Raw genomic sequence first — 14,482 nt, 5'->3', positions numbered from 1 at the left:
AGAACAACTAGCTGAAGAGCCCGGCGCTGCCCGGACATAGTAGCTAACTACGGTTAGTTATAACAAATTATAATGATTATATCTATATATATAAAGCTGAGTGTAGAGCCCCGCCCACTCCGCATAGCCACATTCACTATAAAATCCCACATCATCCCATCAGCCAGAGCTACCGGACTACTACCCTTAATATCCCACATCATCCCGTCAAAGCCAGTAAAAGTAAAACAGTGAAATTGCACAGAAACATGGTGTTAGGAGTGGCGGAAGGCACTAAATAAAAATATAAATAAAGTGCCTTCGCCACTCGGGGTCCACCGTGCGGAAGATAGAAAAACCGCAGCTAAGTGACGACAGAGCAATCTGGCGGTAATGTGCACAGGGTTCTATATCACTCAGATGCACCAAGCAGTTTCTGTTATTAGCACAGAGCTGCTGAAACAACTTAATGAATAAAGTACGCTGAGCCTGTTAACAGCACAGGTAATCAGCGGCACACACATGGTAGATGGTCACCGGAGTAGTTAAATAAACCGCACTACAACCGCAGAGACCTACCGTGAAAACAAGTGTGCTCAGCGTTGCAACCGCAAATGCGCAAATAAGCTGCTACTGCAGTGCGGCGTAGCTAGTGCCGCCAGGACACTGCTGGTAAGGAGGCGCGATGTCAGACGCTAAGCTGCTGAGGAAATGGAGCAATGGCGCACTGGCGCTGATGCTGGCAATAACTCAATCACTCTCACAAACGTAGTATCAGAGGAATGGGGGGTTCAAATGAGTCATTCACCAGTCCATGCATCCATCCACAAACATACAGCAGCGAATATGAATATACTAGCGCATGGCGGAACAGCCATGAGCACTTTTTATAGCTAACGGGACCTTCCGGAAATCTCCAGGTCTCCAAGAGGAGCCAATGGGATCCGACACAGGACCTGAACACCTGACTCCCGAACTCCAATGGTAGTTCGTCCCATGAGCATGCTCAGATGCAGGAGTAAAGGACTTAGCCTCTGGAGAAATTTGCCGCAAGGCAATCTCCTCTGCAGTCTCCTCTACAGCAGATGAAGAGCAGGAAACTGCATAATGTGCGGATCTAGATTTCAGCAAAGGAGAGGCAGAAATCTGACTCCTAACACATGGTTCACTAAGATCCCAGGTTTTCTACTGATCAGGCTGATATTCTCACTTATCTGCCACCATAAATATCACAGTCATGCTTTTCACCAATGGAGAGGCACAAACCTTATACATTAGTACAGTAGAGAAACCTTCACACACATTTTCATGGATGTACAGCATCTGTATGCAGTACAGTATCATATTTAATGGGTTGTTATGGGAAAAGCATTACGTGCTATATGGATATATTCAAGTGAATTATGGGGAAAGTAGCACTTTAAAAAAAACTCACAGCATCAGAGCACAGTAACATCAATAATGCATAAAAGTGTCTGTGAGAAAATATTAAACCCACATGACATTTAATATGTGCACTTTCCTACTGTACATTCATGTGTGTCACTTAATGACACCACACAGGAGGGGGGGATTCATTTCTGTCATGTACTCACTGCTCCTTTCTGGAGGACAGACGATGGCTGGAGCTTAGGTTCCTGGGGATGCTAGATTTCTCCCACCATGTCAATGTCTGCTGAGGTGTTGTCAAGTGGGAAAACTTGTGCATAGCAACCAATCACAGCTCAGCTACTTTTAACCAGCTCTGGTGAAATGAGAGATGCTTAGTGATTGGTTGCAAGGAAAACTGTTGGTCATAGCAACCAATCACAGCTTAGCTTCTTTTGAACAGCTCTGGTGAAATGAAAGATGCTTCGTGATTGGTTGATGATACACACACACACACACACACACACACATTGATTTTTATATATAGAGACTGGCATCCGTCTCATGGGGTTATTACCTACCTTTGTATCAACATGTTAAGTTGTAGTTTGAACACAATGTGCTTGGGTCTACTTTCAACCTTAAAGCTGTGAAACAATCTGTGGACAGTTGTAGGGCTGTTTTAACCTCTTAGTAATGTAACTCATTCTGACCTTAAAGGGGTTGTCCACTACTAGGACAAGCAATTGTTAAACTAAATATTCAGCCCCGATTACATAATAAAGCCTATACTCACACCCCGTGCCGATGCCGTTTCACCAGTGTCTGCCCTCGCGGTCTCAGGGATGTGATGAAGTGGAATGACACGTGATGCCTGTCTCTGCCTTAGGACAAATTTAATATGAAGAGGAAATCCAGAATGAGCTGCAGCTCTGACTTCAAATTCATGTTCAGTTTGTCCGAAGGTGGAGACAGAGACGCCAGTGCTGATTTGGTGCCAGCTTCACATGTCACAACACCGCATCACAGCCCCAGGGAGAGTGAGTTTCGATACTGTGTGAACATTGCCGGCATGGGAAGTGAGTATAGGCTTTATTATTTTGACGGGACCAAACATTTAGTTTAAGAAGGGGTTGTACTAGTAGTGGACAATCCCTTTAATGACCAGGTCAAATTTCTGAAATGTAAACAAGTTTCAGTTTATGTGGTAATAACTCTGGAACACTTCAATGGATCAAACTGATTCTGAGAATTGTATAGAAGCTAGAGGATGCACATAATTACCCAGAGTCCAGACCGCTGCAATGTACCCCTTGACGCGCATTTCTGTCTCTTTTTCAGAAGGGGTGCACCCGCTTCTGCAATTGTTTATACAGTATATCCATGCTATTTAGCACTTATTTTATTGGTTTGATGACTGGCTATGGTGTGCAAAGAAATCTGCATGTAAAAATAATTTCAGACATTCAAGCTGTCTTTATATTTTAGTATCATTATTTCTGAATTGAATATATACTATCTTGGAAGCCTGTATATGACAACAACCCAGCTTTTTGTCCTGTAGGATGTGTTTGAGCCTCCATATATCTATATGGTCTTAATTTCATTGATTTATTGAAATCACTTTACCATTATTTATTGCCAGGGATTTCAGTATAAATATTAGCTTTCATTGTAGGGCAGAACTCATCCTCCCGCTCGATGTTTGCATTTTTTTTTTGTATGTTATCATCCCTTTTAAACTTTTTCTTACATGGTTCAATAAAATTTATTTTTAAATGAATCTATTGGAGGATTTTTTCTCATGTAGGTTTTTGTGTTCTTCACGATCCTCCGTGTTTAATGTTTGGGTAGTTTTTGTGTAACAATTAACCACATTTATTATTGGGACATAAAACATGCGATTATGCTGCAGTGCAGGTGCCACGGCTGGTACCTGTCTGCAGAAGGTTTTTTTTTTTAAAGTATGTACAGATATTAATTATGTAAATTAGGGGCAGGTCAGTGAGGGATCAGTGACCTGTCAGCAGTCTGCATTATGAATACCTAATCAGAGCACCACATGAAGACCCCCTCACAGGCCGCCCCAGGGCACGAGCATATCATTAACTCAAAACTGAAAATAAGGATTAAAGAACAACCACAAGACAGATGTCATCAACCAAGGTATCATTTTAATCAGTATAATGGCACCGACTTACACTGTCTGTAGGTTACTGTGCACAATCTTGCTGCGTATTGGCAGTCATTAAGGGGCTAAAAGATTATTTTTCAATTTTACACATTTTATAATGATCCTGTCACCTCCTCAATTGCTATTTTACAGCATAATCACTTCTCCTGCGTCTTGACTGACCACCTTTTTTTGCACACAATTGCTGCAGAGCTGGTTGTCTGTCAAAGTGCAAGGGGAGGGATGAATGTGCAGTGACTGGTGACTGTAACAGCTACATAGCCCTGTTGACTTAACACTAGGACTACTGGACTGGTCACCCCCCAGAACTACCGCATGGAGTCATTTTGACTCCTGGCTTGTTTTCGTTTATTTTTAGTGTTTCTTACACCTGGTATTGTTGTAACTTTAATTTTTTAGAATGGTATAGAATGCAAAATAGCAAGAATATTGTCAGGCTTTAGCGCACTTCTAATATTAGCAATTAGCAAAACCGCAGGCCGTATTCTACAGAAATTACGTAGTCCACTCGAGAGTTCACTGGTTCACTGACGGATGTGTATGTCAAGCATATTTGCAAAAATGCTAATTATTATAAGTCTAAACTTAGGCTGGAGTCACACATAGCGACTCACCAGCGATCCTGACAACGATATCAATGTGTCAGGATCGCTGGTGAATCGCTATGTGATCGCTGGTGAGCTGTCAAGCAGACAGCTTCACCAGCGATCAGCACAGCGACGCCCAGCGCCCGGCGTCGCTGTGCACATTAGTAACCAGCGCGCTGATGCAGGAAGCTGGTAACTAACGTACACATCGGGTATCTAAGGGACGTGCTTCCCTAGATACCCGATGTGTACGTTAGTTACCAGCTCCCTGCATCAGCGCGCCGGTAACTAACGTACGCATTGGGTAACTAAGGGACGCACGCAGGGGTGGATTAAGGGTAGCCAGGGCCCGGGGCAGTTCAGACTCTGTGGGCCCCCCTCGTCACGTGACGGGGGTCACGAATCGTAGAGCCACACTCTACATAGAGAATAATGGGGCCTCCAGCACCGACCTCCACCCGCAGAGCCGCACTCCACATAGAGAATAATGGAGCCTCCAGCACCGACCTCCACCCGCAGAGCCGCACTCCACATAGAGAATAATGGAGCCTCCGGCACCGACCTCCACCCACAGAGCCGCACTCCACATAGAGAATAATGGAGCCTCCGGCACCGACCTCCACCCACAGAGCCACACTCCAGATAGAGAATAATGGAGCCTCCAGCACCGACCTCCACCCACAGAGCCACACTCCACATAGAGAATAATGGAGCCTCCAGCACCGACCTCCACCCGCAGAGCTCCACTCCACATAGAGAATAATGGAGCCTCCAGCACCGACCTCCACCAGCAGAGCCGCACTCCACATAGAGAATAATGGAGCCTCCAGCACCGACCTCCACCTGCAGAGCCACACTCCACATAGAGAATAATGGAGCCTCCGGCACTGACCTCCAACCGCAGAGCTGCACTCCACATAGAGAATAATGGAGCCTCCGGCACCGACCTCCACCCGCAGAGCCACACTCCACATAGAGAATAATGGAGCCTCCAGCACCGACCTCCACCCACAGAGCCACACTCCACATAGAGAATAATGGAGCCTCCGGCACCGACCTCCACCCACAGAGCCACACTCCACATAGAGAATAATGGAGCCTCCAGCACCGACCTCCACCCACAGAGCCACACTCCACATAGAGAATAATGGAGCCTCCAGCACCGACCTCCACCCGCAGAGCCCCACTCCACATAGAGAATAATGGAGCCTCCAGCACCGACCTCCACCAGCAGAGCCGCACTCCACATAGAGAATAATGGAGCCTCCAGCACCGACCTCCACCTGCAGAGCCACACTCCACATAGAGAATAATGGAGCCTCCGGCACCGACCTCCAACCGCAGAGCTGCACTCCACATAGAGAATAATGGAGCCTCCGGCACCGACCTCCACCCGCAGAGCCGCACTCCACATAGAGAATAATGGAGCCTCCAGCACCGACCTCCACCCGCAGAGCCCCACTCCACATAGAGAATAATGGAGCCTCCAGCACCGACCTCCACCCGCAGAGCCACACTCCACATAGAGAATAATGGAGCCTCCAGCACCGACCTCCACCCGCACTCCACATAGAGAATAATGGAGCCTCCAGCACCGACCTCCACCCGCAGAGCCCACACTCCACATAGAGAATAATGGAGCCTCCGGCACCGACCTCCACCTGCAGAGCCCCACTCCACAAAGAGAATAATGGAGCCTCCAGCACCGACCTCCACCCGCACTCCACATAGAGAATAATGGAGCCTCCAGCACCGACCTCCACCCGCAGAGCCCACACTCCACATAGAGAATAATGGAGCCTCCAGCACCGACCTCCACCCGCACTCCACAGAGAATAATGGAGCATCCAGCACCGACCTCCACCCGCAGAGCCCACACTCCACATAGAGAATAATGGAGCCTCCAGCACCGACCTCCACCCGCACTCCACATAGAGAATAATGGAGCCTCCAGCACCGACCTCCACCCGCACTTCACATAGAGAATAATGGAGCCTCCAGCACCGACCTCCAACCGCAGAGCCCACACTCCACATAGAGAATAATGGAGCCTCCAGCACCGACCTCCACCCGCAGAGCCCACACTCCACATAGAGAATAATGGAGCCTCCAGCACCGACCTCCACCCGCACTCCACATAGAGAATAATGGAGCCTCCAGCACCGACCTCCACCCGCACTTCACATAGAGAATAATGGAGCCTCCAGCACCGACCTCCACCCGCAGAGCCGCACTCCACATAGAGAATAATGGAGCCTCCGACACTGACCTCCACCCGCAGAGCCACACTCTACATAGAGAATAATGGGGCCTCCAGCACCGACCTCCACCCGCAGAGCCGCACTCCACATAGAGAATAATGGAGCCTCCAGCACCGACCTCCACCTGCAGAGCCCCACTCCACATAGAGAATAATGGAGCCTCCAGCACCGACCTCCACCTGCAGAGCCCCACTCCACATAAAGAATAATGGAGCCTCCAGCACCTACCTCCACCCGCAGAGCCGCACTCCACATAGAGAATAATGGAGCCTCCAGCACCGACCTCCACCCACAGAGCCACACTCCACATAGAGAATAATGGAGCCTCCAGCACCGACCTCCACCCGCAGAGCCCCACTCCACATAGAGAATAATGGAGCCTCCAGCACCTACCTCCACCCGCAGAGCCGCACTCCACATAGAGAATAATGGAGCCTCCGGCACCGACCTCCACCCGCAGAGCCGCACTCCACATAGAGAATAATGGAGCCTCCAGCACCGACCTCCACCCGCACTCCACATAGAGAATAATGGAGCCTCCAGCACCGACCTCCACCCGCAGAGCCCACACTCCACATAGAGAATAATGGAGCCTCCAGCACCGACCTCCACCCGCACTCCACAGAGAATAATGGAGCATCCAGCACCGACCTCCACCCGCAGAGCCCACACTCCACATAGAGAATAATGGAGCCTCCAGCACCGACCTCCACCCGCACTCCACATAGAGAATAATGGAGCCTCCAGCACCGACCTCCACCCGCACTTCACATAGAGAATAATGGAGCCTCCAGCACCGACCTCCAACCGCAGAGCCCACACTCCACATAGAGAATAATGGAGCCTCCAGCACCGACATCCACCCGCAGAGCCCACACTCCACATAGAGAATAATGGAGCCTCCAGCACCGACCTCCACCCGCACTCCACATAGAGAATAATGGAGCCTCCAGCACCGACCTCCACCCGCACTTCACATAGAGAATAATGGAGCCTCCAGCACCGACCTCCACCTGCAGAGCCGCACTCCACATAGAGAATAATGGAGCCTCCAGCACCGACCTCCAACCGCAGAGCCCACACTCCACATAGAGAATAATGGAGCCTCCAGCACCGACCTCCACCCGCACTCCACATAGAGAATAATGGAGCCTCCAGCACCGACCTCCACCCGCACTTCACATAGAGAATAATGGAGCCTCCAGCACCGACCTCCACCCGCAGAGCCGCACTCCACATAGAGAATAATGGAGCCTCCGACACTGACCTCCACCCGCAGAGCCACACTCTACATAGAGAATAATGGGGCCTCCAGCACCGACCTCCACCCGCAGAGCCGCACTCCACATAGAGAATAATGGAGCCTCCAGCACCGACCTCCACCTGCAGAGCCCCACTCCACATAGAGAATAATGGAGCCTCCAGCACCGACCTCCACCTGCAGAGCCCCACTCCACATAAAGAATAATGGAGCCTCCGGCACCGACCTCCACCCGCAGAGCCGCACTCCACATAGAGAATAATGGAGCCTCCAGCACCGACCTCCACCCACAGAGCCACACTCCACATAGAGAATAATGGAGCCTCCAGCACCGACCTCCACCCGCAGAGCCCCACTCCACATAGAGAATAATGGAGCCTCCAGCACCTACCTCCACCCGCAGAGCCGCACTCCACATAGAGAATAATGGAGCCTCCGGCACCGACCTCCACCCGCAGAGCCGCACTCCACATAGAGAATAATGGAGCCTCCAGCACCGACCTCCACCCGCACTCCACATAGAGAATAATGGAGCCTCCAGCACCGACCTCCACCCGCAGAGCCCACACTCCACATAGAGAATAATGGAGCCTCCAGCACCGACCTCCACCCGCACTCCACAGAGAATAATGGAGCATCCAGCACCGACCTCCACCCGCAGAGCCCACACTCCACATAGAGAATAATGGAGCCTCCAGCACCGACCTCCACCCGCACTCCACATAGAGAATAATGGAGCCTCCAGCACCGACCTCCACCCGCACTTCACATAGAGAATAATGGAGCCTCCAGCACCGACCTCCAACCGCAGAGCCCACACTCCACATAGAGAATAATGGAGCCTCCAGCACCGACATCCACCCGCAGAGCCCACACTCCACATAGAGAATAATGGAGCCTCCAGCACCGACCTCCACCCGCACTCCACATAGAGAATAATGGAGCCTCCAGCACCGACCTCCACCCGCACTTCACATAGAGAATAATGGAGCCTCCAGCACCGACCTCCACCCGCAGAGCCGCACTCCACATAGAGAATAATGGAGCCTCCAGCACCGACCTCCAACCGCAGAGCCCACACTCCACATAGAGAATAATGGAGCCTCCAGCACCGACCTCCACCCGCACTCCACATAGAGAATAATGGAGCCTCCAGCACCGACCTCCACCCGCACTTCACATAGAGAATAATGGAGCCTCCAGCACCGACCTCCACCCGCAGAGCCGCACTCCACATAGAGAATAATGGAGCCTCCGACACTGACCTCCACCCGCAGAGCCACACTCTACATAGAGAATAATGGGGCCTCCAGCACCGACCTCCACCCGCAGAGCCGCACTCCACATAGAGAATAATGGAGCCTCCAGCACCGACCTCCACCTGCAGAGCCCCACTCCACATAGAGAATAATGGAGCCTCCAGCACCGACCTCCACCTGCAGAGCCCCACTCCACATAAAGAATAATGGAGCCTCCGGCACCGACCTCCACCCGCAGAGCCGCACTCCACATAGAGAATAATGGAGCCTCCGGCACCGACCTCCACCCACAGAGCCACACTCCACATAGAGAATAATGGAGCCTCCGGCACCGACCTCCACCCGCAGAGCCACACTCCACATAGAGAATAATGGAGCCTCCGGCACCGACCTCCACCCGCAGAGCCCCACTCCACATAGAGAATAATGGAGCCTCCAGCACCGACCTCCACCCGCAGAGCCGCACTCCACATAGAGAATAATGGAGCCTCCAGCACCGACCTCCACCCGCAGAGCCACACTCCACATAGAGAATAATGGAGCCTCCAGCACCGACCTCCAACCGCAGAGCCGCACTCCACAGAGAATAATGGAGCCTCCGGCACCGACCTCCACCCGCAGAGCCCCACTCCACATAGAGAATAATGGAGCCTCCGGCACCGACCTCCACCCGCAGAGCCGCACTCCACATAGAGAATAATGGAGCCTCCAGCACCGACCTCCACCCGCAGAGCCACACTCCACATAGAGAATGGAGCCTCCAGCACCGACCTCCACCCGCACTCCACATAGAGAATAATGTAGCCTCCAGCACCGACCTCCACCCGCAGAGCCCACACTCCACATAGAGAATAATGGAGCCTCCGGCACCGACCTCCACCTGCAGAGCCCCACTCCACATAGAGAATAATGGAGCCTCCAGCACCGACCTCCACCCGCACTCCACATAGAGAATAATGGAGCCTCCAGCACCGACCTCCACCGCACTTCACATAGAGAATAATGGAGCCTCCAGCACCGACCTCCACCCGCAGAGCCGCACTCCACATAGAGAATAATGGGGCCTCCAGCACCGACCTCCACCCGCAGAGCCGCGCTCCACATAGAGAATAATGGAGCCTCAGGCACCAACCTCCACCCGCAGAGCCGCGCTCCACATAGAGAATAATGGAGCCTCCAGCATCGACCTCCACCCGCAGAGCCGCACTCCACATAGAGAATAATGGAGCCTCCGACACTGACCTCCACCCGCAGAGCCCCACTCCACATAGAGAATAATGGAGCCTCCGACACTGACCTCCACCAGCAGAGCCCCACTCCACATAGAGAATAATGGAGCCTCCGACACTGACCTCCACCCGCAGAGCCGCACTCCACATACATGGCTGCTCTCAGTGCTCTGTGCTGTGCGCACAGGACCTGTGATGAGGTCACAGGAGGGGAGGAGACAGGGGTCACATGATCGGGGTCCTGACACCTTACCTCCTGTGATCTCATCACAAGCCTTTGCACGCTACCAGCAGCATCAGCGTTCACGCTACTTGTAGATGCTGCTGGTAGCAGAGCACATAATGCCGCCCCCACGGTCACTCACTTTTAGGTGGGGAGAAGATGGAGTGCCATTGCAGCAGCCAGCAGGAATGTGGTGGGGGCCCCCTTAGAAGCTCTTGTGGTGGGGGCCCCGGGGCTGAAGCCCTGCGCGGTGGCGGATTATAATGGGGCAATTTACTGGCCTGGGCTGTGGGCCCCTTAACCCCACTGGGCCCGGGGCAACTGCCCAAATTGACCTCATTATAATCCGCCACTGGACGCACGTCCCTTGGATACCCGATGTGTACGTTAGTTACCAGCAGATTGCTGGTCTCCCGCCTGTCACACGCAGCGATGCGTGGTGGCCAGCGGGAGACCAGCGACCAAAAAAAAGTCCTGGCCTTTCCTGCAGCGATCAGCGATACCGGCAGGGGGGCCGGTCGCTGATCGCTGTCACATACAGCGATCTCGCTGGTGAGATCGCTGTTGTGTCACAAAACTTGTGACTCAGCAGCGATCTCGCTAGCGAGATCACTATGTGTGGCGGGGCCTTTATTCTAAACACACAAGTAAATGAAAACTAAAAGAAATAATAACATTTAGCAACAAAGACTAGCAAAAAAAAAAAAGAGTACCATTTTTCAAAATTTACCTTTCATTACCAAAGGCCTACTATATTTATAGTAGGGAGTCAAAATTACTCCTTTTGTTAATTAAAGGTAAATTTTGCAAAAAAGGGTACTTTTTTTTTCAAAAAATATTTATTGTCACAAAATCTTTTTTTGCATCCTAAATGAGTAAATGTCACCGACTCTCAAGTCAAAATTTGGAAAAAAAGAAGAAAATTAAAAATTGCGAGGAGTCAAAATGACTCCATCGGTAGTTCTAGTGTTAAAGCAACTGGCTACAGGCAAAATATAACTTTATTTTCTTCCTGTAGCCACACTTCCAGTAAACCAACCTAACATGATTTAAACAGTCTACCTGCAGATTACCAATATTTTCAAAAGGTCTTTACAGACAGGACATTTTACAAGTCATTTGTCTCAAACCCACATCTCTACTCTTAAGGGCCTGTCACATTAAGCAATATCGCTAGCAATATCGCTATAACGTCACTGGTTTTTGTGACGTAGCAGCGATATTGCTATGTGTGATACTTATCTCCGACCGGCTCCCCCGCTGATTATCGCTGATCACACAAGAACGTCCCGGGCTGTTTCTCGTCGTCAGCTTCCTGCTGGGCTTCCTGTGGTGCCGACGAGCGACGCAGGCGGGAGGACGTCAGGATCGCCTCGTCTGACAGGTAAGTAACAACCCCTGACCGCTGCTATGTCGCTGGTGAGATCTGCCTGTGTGGCAGCTCACTAGCGACCACTTAGCGATGCACCAGCGATCCTGACCGCGTCATATCGCTGGTCGGGATCGCTGGTGCATCGCTAAGGGTAACAGTACCTTTACTTTAGTGAATAGTGTTCAGGGGGCATACACGTAGCACCTTCACACAGAAACCTCCCCCCTACACATTTCAAGTGCCTGAGAAACCGAATCAAACCAGACACCTAGACACATCTAGCTCTAAATCTCAGAAAATAGTTGCTTCTTGGCATAAACCCCTCTATGTTAAGGGGAGTATAACCCTCATCCACATTTCATTGTAGCGGAATCTCTTGCTGAACACAATTATGTGTCTTTTCTTTTGATTATCCTTTTACTGCAATACCTCTGATCTGGCCTTGCACATTAACTCCAGTGGGCCCTTTGCTCACACAGTAAATTTTGGCACCTGAAAGGGACCGATCAACAACTACTCCCATCCGGTCTACTTTGATTGATATCTCCCGGAATGGACACATAAAACAGCATAAAACAACTTTTTCTTACAATTTATCTGTACCTTCCTGGTGATGCTTTCTGATTCCGGGTAAGTTGTATAATAATCCTGCATAAAAATAGATTTGATGGGAAATCAATTGCTGTTGCTTGCTTCTGTGTTGCTTTTAATTGCACTAGTATGTTTTAGTTTGTGGTTCGTCTGTAGAGTATGTAAAAGAATAGCTGAAGGATTCCCACCCGCATTGGTTGTGAATAAAGGGTAGAAGCACCCCGTTTTCCTTGTATGGGCCAGTTGGACTAAAATCCTAGATATTACGAAAAGGGAGAAGGAGGGGGTCATAGACCTGCAGTTATTTGCCTTGCTTTAAAATTCCGGAATAAGAGTACAGTGCAACCGGTTACCGTAAGGAGGTATTTATGAATACATGTTGGTTTGCATTGACCTATTTCCATGATGGGAAGAGGTATTTCCGGTAACCAAGGCTACTGAGAAAAATACCGCTAATAAATTTATAGCTGAGGTGGTCTGCAGGTATGGGATTCCTGATCTAGTAGAGAGTGATAGGGGTACTCACTTCACTGCAGAGGTCCTACAAAGGATACTAACTTCCTTAGGGGTAGAGAAAGCCTACCACACCCATTACCACCCAAGAGCAGTGGTAAGGCTGAATGGAACTTTGAAAGTGAAGATACAGAAAGCAAGGGCAGAGACAGGGAGGCCCTGGACAGAGTACTTACCACTTGCCTTGTTTTAAATAAGACACGCCCGAATAAAAAGACAGGGTTGACACTTTACAGGAGGACATTGAATACAGGATTGTATTTTCCTCAGGTTCTTACTTTGAAGCATTATGATTTGTTCTGTTATGTGCAAAGTTTACACAATACACTAATATCTCTGCACAAGCAGGCCTTTTCTTCCATTCCAGACCCAAACAGTTTAGATGGGACTCATGATCTAAAACCTGGAGATCTGATTATGGTAAAAAGATATGTCAGGTAGTCCTTAGAGCCCAATATGATTGTCCATACCAAGTCCAGCTGACCACGTCCACTTCCGTGAAGTTAGAAGGAAGAGCCAATTGGATTCACACCAGTCACTTTAAAAGACACATCCCTCAAAAATGAGAGCATAAATCCTTTTATGTTTTGTTTTGATAAACACATATGGATGAACCCCAGGACAAATGGAGTTGGAAGTATTAAAAATAATCAGACTTGTCATGAAAAAGTATACGTTAATCTGACAAAGGGGTTGGGGGGTGTAGTAACAATTTCCCTAAACCTGGATATAAGTAATTTTGTGTACCAATAATTCATAACAGGACCCTTTTTGGTTGTTGACAAATGTAACCTGTTTAAACTGGTATAATTAACCCTTTATTTTTCATGAGAATTTAGAAGTAGATTTTCATAAAGATTATGCTAGTGCAAACACCTGATTACAATCTTCATATAAAGGATCATAACCTCACTTTACAAGAATCTCTGGTAGATGCAGTTTTTGTTAAAGATAAGCGGGTGCATTTGTATTCAACTGTAAGTCACCTTGAACATCACTGGTTTGATATTTTTACAGGATTTAGCCCTTCGGGAACTTAGATAGTCAATTACCTTTTCCAAGCATAGGTAGTGATGTTTTATATGTTTTATTCTTATGATAGTTCTAAATACGTTTTTCTTTTCTTTCTTTTATAACATAAAGGCTGCATTTTCAAGAAGACCCCATCTGAGGGAAGAAAGAATGTTGTGAGTTCAAAGAAGTCCAGAATTATCTGATGTCCGGAATCCAGTGGAAAGTTAATAAGTCTCGCAGGATGGATTAGCACCTGAAGTATATATAAGTGCAGGAACTTTTCTGATATTTTAGAATACAAAAAAACCACTACACATTCCAAGTACGTAAGGTGCTCAATCAAACCAGACACCTAGACACATCTATCTCTAAATCCCAGAAAACAGTTGCTTGCTTCTTAACATAAAGCCCTCTATATTCTGGGTTGTTTATAACCCCCACCCGCATTTCTTTAAAGCGGAATATCTCGCTGAACTCCATTATTATGTGTCCTATGTGTCTTTTGATTCTCCGAGCTTGTTCACTGCAATACCTCTAATACGGGCTTGCACATCAAGTCCAGTGGGCCCGTTACACGTATACATCTACACTATATATAGATGAATATTGATAACTAATGCTTGTGAAAACA

The sequence above is a fragment of the Dendrobates tinctorius genome, unplaced genomic scaffold, assembly GCF_039654945.1.
Source record: "Dendrobates tinctorius isolate UK_male_01 unplaced genomic scaffold, ASM3965494v1 ptg000016l, whole genome shotgun sequence".
Lineage (NCBI taxonomy): Eukaryota > Metazoa > Chordata > Amphibia > Anura > Dendrobatidae > Dendrobates > Dendrobates tinctorius.
The sequence above is the reverse complement of the archived record's forward strand: the minus strand, read 5'-3'. Positions refer to the sequence as shown.